Genomic DNA, 6,559 nt, shown 5'->3' with positions numbered 1-6,559 from the left:
CCGGGGAGCCCAACTCTGCAGCCACGTCTGTGTCCGAGGCAGCTGAATTACAGCTCTTCCTTCAGGCTCCTTTTCTTCCTGGTCTTCTGGGGTCTGAAGACTCTGGCTCAGTTCTTGGGAGAAATGCAGTCCTAACGTATCTGCCGCGGAGGGATGAGGTCGTTTCGCACATGCGCAGTGCAGCCGCCCTCCCCGTTCTCATGGGGGAGGAGCCCGAGAAGGGTCCGCCCACACTGGAGCCAGAAATCGGCTCCTCCTCAAACGAAAGTTCTGCCTCGAAGGGTAACTGAGGGCCAGTTGCAAGGAACGCGTGAACGTGCTTTGCAGAGCTTAGACATGCGGGCCACAGTGGTCTTAGAGATCACGCCTCACTGGTAAAGCGCGTGAACTTAGGTAGCACCTAGCGTGTGCAGGCACCGTGCTAAACGTTTAGCTGCTTGTCGTCACCCCCTTCTTACAGATGAGGGAGCAGCCACACACGGAGAGGTTGGGACAACAGGAGCCCAACCCAGGCGTCTGGCCCCAGTCGACACTGAGCCTCGACACCGTGCTGCCCCAGGACTGACGCACGAACGTTCCGTGGAATCGACCTTTCTCAGTCTTAAATCCTCCAGAGGCTACTTCTGACACTGAATTTGAAACATGCTTAGAGGCACTTGGTAACTAGGCAGTAAGCTGTTACTCTGAGTTTTGCTTTTCTCAAAGTCACAAATGACATCAGTAACAGAGTGACAAGTGACGGGGCCAGAACCGAGGCCCCGACATCCCAGGGCGTCCTGGTGTTGACACATCTTACTTCCTGTAGGGCCATCTTTCGTTTTCTGGGAACATGCCTGTCTCTTGTATAAGGAGGGGACAGCCAAAGCGCGTGAACATCTCTTAAACGGGAATTGGAATTAAAGTGCAGTTTTCCTTTGAAGAAACCTGTAACCTCTAAGCTTTTTAGGACATTAATAAGAAAGTTATCTTCTTTTTAGAGTCAGACCCGTGTCTTCTCTGTTTCCATCTCCTTCAGCACCCGAAGGTTCAGGCAGTGTTTAGTCTCCATTCCGATGTCTGATGGAAGGAACTTTCAGTTGTCTGTGCAAACAGCTGAGGCTTGTTATTTCAAAAGAAGGATATTATTTTTAAGTAACAGAGAAGTAGTCAAAGAGAAGAAAGGGCAGAACATTCTAAAGCCAGTCAACTTGGAGACAGCGTGGGTTTTCTGGCGAGTCAGAGCCTTGCTAACGTTTGGGTTTCTCAAGGACTGTGAACAAATCATCAGAAATCAATTAGGTTTCTGTCAATGATAGTAACAGCAGACAGGCATGTTCCTGATGTGATTTTTTTTTCAAAGAATCTAGCTAGAATCGAACCAGGACCTATTTTTGCTGTTTTAATCACAGACAAACTAGTCAGTAGAGAGTTGTGAAGAATGATGTGAAAACTATTTCTTAAAAGACATTTCCAGAGGAAGTCCCTATGCAGTTGGTACATTCTAACGGCTGACTTCTGAACAACATTCGACATTATTGTAATGAGGGGGTTTTAAATTGCTGGCCAAAATTCTTCAAAGAGTTACCTTGAAAATATAGATTTACCTATAAAACTGTCAACTTTTTAATGCGCCTTGGTGATAGGTTTCACTCTGATAATTCTGTTCAGTTTTCCAACGTAGCTGGAATTTAGTTACAAAACCAAGTGTCTTTTGCCAGTACATTGATTATTCCTGTGCAGGCTTTCTCTCTTCTGTGTATCCGACAGCAGAATTACTTCCCTTCAAAAAGATAACCGCCCTAATGGGACACAGACTCCGACAGGGATGTGATGCTGGCCGACATCGGGCCCTGGACCTGGAGTGGAAGTAGCCTCTGGAGGCGTTAGCAGCCCCGCTGGAGTCGGGTGATGGGTGCACCGGGGCTTCTTACCTTTGTTCCTGTTCACTGACGGACGTGATCCTCAGCGGAGAAGGAATCCTGCAGCCCTTCGTCTGAGGCCCGGGAACAGACAGCCCTGGACAACTCCTCGGGACACCGTACAGAAGCCAAATCACTTGAACACCGAGTGGCCTGGGGCTGGGTTCAGAGTCCACAGCGGGTAGAGCCTCAGAAGCAGAGCCAGCCAGCCGCGTGGAGCCGTTGGTGTTTAAGTTTTCTACTCTTCCCAGGGCAGGCGGGCATCTTCGTGGCTGCGGTTCCAGCCCTGAGCTCAGTAGATGAAAACCAACAGCGACGCTCCAACGCTGCTGAGCGGCTGCCAGTGTCGTCTTTAGTCCCCACTTCCTAGAAGGTTGGACGATTTAGGTGTAAATAGCAATCTTTTATGGTCTCCAAACGAGTTCTGTGTGTGAGAATATGTAAACCTGCGAAGAAAACCTGTTGAGATTTTTCACTACTTTGAGGCCTAACTAAAATGATTTCTACAAAGTATATTTTAGCAGAAACACCAGGACGGCATACATTGACTATATTAGGATCTAGCTGGCAGTGCTGTTTCCATAAGCTCTGTCAACAGCTTCTGGATTAACCATCTTCCACATACAACAGAAATAATTTCTAAGCAGTTGTTTGTGTTCGGCTGCTAGCTGGGCTTTATGATTTTGCATTTCTTTTGAAAGTTGATTTGCATGTTGGGTATTATTTATTTCTTCTCTGATGAATCTGTACCTATTTTTTTCTCCAGTGGGTGTTTCAGATTACAGATATTACAGCAGTGTGCTAATTTACTGATTGAACCTTAATTTCCCCCCAGAGGTGTCTTAAACATCTTTTGGAGCTTTCACACCTTGGCTCTGGCAGGCCTGGGAGTCAGCAAGGGGTCTGGAGGCCAGCAGCTACAGTTTGGTCAGATGCTGTATTTGCAGAATGAAATCGGAGACTGTTTCAGGGTCAGCTCTCTCAGCCCCTGTGAAGTCAGTTATAAAATTCCCAAGCCTTTGCCAGAGAACCTCTGCAAAGGCCCTGAGAGAAGTGGGAAAGTGACTAGAATAAAAGGAGTCCCAAGTTCATGTTCTGGCAGGCTTCGCATGAGCTACTGGTCTTCTGGAAGGTGGCTTTGGACCGTGGCTGGCTGTTGCCTCCCAGCCCCGGTTCATCGGGTTGACACCGAGGATGCTCACAGCCCCTCAGGCTGACTCTGCCAGAGCCTCCTACTCCGGTTCCTGCAGGTGGAAGCACTGCTCAGGCAGTGGGCTTTTTCTTTCCGTGGTCAGGTGCACTCTTACGTCACAGGGTGATGGGCACAAGTAAGGCCTAAGACACTGTAGGAGGTTACAGAAAATGACAACAAAAAGGGGGGCGGTCTGCGAGGGACACTTCCACAAATCTAGAAATAGAGTAAAGGTCATCACAGCACATCTCTCTCAGAAACACCGGAGCCAGGATTCTCCGAACTGGCGTCACCAAGGGTGGCCTGTCCTTCGGAAGGCGTACAGACGGTACCTAGAAAGGAGGCAGTTTAGTAGGTGAAAAAGGTGACTTCCTTCTCACCCACATCAGCCCCCTTGTTGTTAATAGTGAGGAGGTCCTTTTAAGACAGTCACCTGATTAGTAGAGGTGGGGAGACAGTCTGTACCCTGGAAGCTATACCTGCAGTAACTGCATTCCTGTTCACTGCTTACTCTTGAGGGCTATGCTGCTGTTTGCGTTTTTATTCTGACCTAGATGCACTTTTAGGAACTACTGTCATGCCCTGGCTTAGGAAAAAAATGTTGACTGGAAGGGAAAACCTTTGGGAATTTTATACCGGCAGAAGGGGTAAGTGTAAAGTAACTGACTCCAGACAATAACACGGTTCACTGTATATATACGTGTTGGATGTGTAAACATGCTGTACTTCGTGCTCGATTGTTAAAATGACAGAACAGCTGGAAAATTTATGAGGAAGGAAAAATATTTGTTCTGGGGATGATCAAACAAAAGATGTCTTTGCTTTTGCCCACAGCAACATTAAATTCCCTCCTGACTTGGCCTCCACGTAAGCCAACAGGCTTATTAACAAGATACTTCTTTCCTATTTGTGGGTTAGGGGTCTTTCATCCTGGAACCTGACTTTAATAAAACAATTAGACTGCTCAGTTTGAAATACCATGGTTTTTAGTAAACTTTAGTGATTATAATTTAAATAAACAATTTTGTTAAAAAGATTTTAGCCAATTTCAGAAACCAGTGAAGCACAGTCCTTCACTGGGCACATACATACCTTCAAGTCACACTGGAGGGAGCCCGCGTGGCTCTGTTCCCTCGACAAGCTGCATCTCCTTAGGGTTTTGTGAACTGTAGAGTAGAATCACCACCTACCTTCCCAGATGCAGTGAAGCTGGAGACACGTACAAAGGCTGGCATAGTTCCTGGCAACTGTGATAATCAGTTTCCTCCTGAAATATGTGCCCAAAGGGTGTTGCATAGATTATCTTTAAACAAGTCATAAGAGAGCACAGATGTAGCCCAGTTGTTCTCAAATTTGACTTGTGTCAGAAACACCTGTTAAAACCCAGACGGCTGGTGATGAAATATTCTGGAATTAGATAGTGGTCATGGTTGCACAACTCTGAATCTAGTAAAAACAGCTGAACTGTGCACGTTAAAAGGGTGAATTCTATAGTATGTGAATTATACCTCAATAAAAACCAGAACACATGCCTGGGCTCCTGCCCGAGGATCTGGCTGGGTGGGTGTAGGGTGGGGCCCCAGAGCTGGCATCTCTAACAGGTCCCTGGGTGTTGCCGCTGCCGCCCCCACGGACCACACTGCAGACCCACTGCTCCAGCCCGGCCATTCAGCGCAGCGGAGATGCACTCCTCTACACAGTACCTACCCGCTTAGTGTCTTCAGCAGTTTCCGTCAGATGTCGTCAGTTCAAGAAAAATATTTTGATGGGTAACTCAGTCTTTATAATATTTTCTTTACCAGGAGACACCTCTTAAAAACCAGCTAAGTGCTGAATAACTCAGAAATGTTTTAAAGATATGAACCTTATTCTAAAACTTTCAAAGGTATATTACAATGTAATCTGTTAATGCCTTAAGAGTGATTTTCTAAATCACCAAAAACTTAAAGTAACATAAACTTAAAATACATTTCTTCCTTCATTTTGATCCTTAGTTTTTAAATGTCCTCCTGGACACAGATCCCAACTCCACTTACTTGTGGAAGAAACCCTGCCTGCCTCAACTCCGGTTTCTTTGGAAAGCCCACCAGGAGCCCCTGTCTGGAAGGGTTGCTGCAAGCACTGAACAGGAGAATACAGAAAAAGCCCCTAGTGCAATGCTTCGCACATTATCCAACGTAAGATCTGTTATTCCCATTCTAGTTTGTAAAAACGTGAATCCGGCAAATTCCTGAACGGCCTGGAATTGGTCTCATCTGGCACAAGGGGTCTGATGATAAAAGGGTTCGGGTCTCTCCTCACCTCTTCTAGGCACCGCTTCTGCATGGTGCTTCCCCCGCCGGCTGGCTTGCCTCTTGCCTCGTACTAAGGCCAGGTGCAGCACAGAGGAACACAGAGAGTGTCAAACACTGTGATTCTGTTTACTTTCCATTTATTCACATTTCATGGATTGATACACTTCCTCAATGGGATCATTCAAAAACTAATACAAACTGAGATCACATTGTCCAATGATTCAAGTATTTTAGAGAATGATTTCCGATTTAAAATAGAAAGCAAACAATTTATCCATGTGATTGCTGAGAAGTTTCCTGCCTCTGCCATAGCTGTGTCCGCATCAAACAGAGAGGCCTCAGCCTGGGCCATCACTGCCACCCGCCACCGACACAGAGGCCTTGTGCTCAGAACACCGAGTGCGAAGAAAGGTTTTGACGGGCTCCTCACCGTCACCAGCTGGACAAATCCGTTTCTACTGAAAAGCCCTCACTTCCAGAACGAGAATGGATCCTAGGGGTTTGGGAGTAAAGCCCTTTAGTCTGGAAATCTGCAAAGCCTTCAAATGCACTGCGCCTACATTTGGACTGTTCTGAAATATAAGGGTATCTGACAAATGCTCAAAACAAGCAACTTGTTTACTTTTAAAACTAAACCAAAAGAGCTATCTCAGTGAAACTGGTTCTGAACTCTTAACAGTAAGGTAGAATGTTAGTTTTGTTTGCTCTACCCCAGAACAGGTAGATATTTTTTGGCATGCAGCATATCAAAAATACAATTTAGAATTGAAACTGTAAAACAATAATCCTTTTAAGGAAAATCAGTCCATAAACAGACCTGTCCTTCCATGGAAAACACAATCTAAACTTTAAAAACTGGACACGCGTTTTAGCCTGTAATTCTAACAATGCAGACATTTACACACAACATAACATTCAATGTTTTGCTTAATGGGAATGCTCAGAAGGAGATGAATGAACAGCGGTTTAAAAACAAAAAGGCCACTGGGATACTCAGTGTTTGTCAAGAGATAACACAATCTGATTTAGAATTAAAGATATATACACCCTTTAGGCCACACTTATGACACACTTTCTAGATTCTCAAACTAAAGACAAAAATTTTAGTCCACATTAAACATTTTAAAGCCTAATTGCTAATAATTTGCTAAAAATAAATCTAAACCCACAGGGCA

The sequence above is a fragment of the Leucopleurus acutus genome (assembly GCF_964270905.1).
Source record: "Leucopleurus acutus genome assembly, chromosome: 11".
Classification (NCBI taxonomy): Eukaryota; Metazoa; Chordata; class Mammalia; order Artiodactyla; family Delphinidae; genus Leucopleurus; species Leucopleurus acutus.
Note: the sequence above shows the minus strand (reverse complement) of the source record.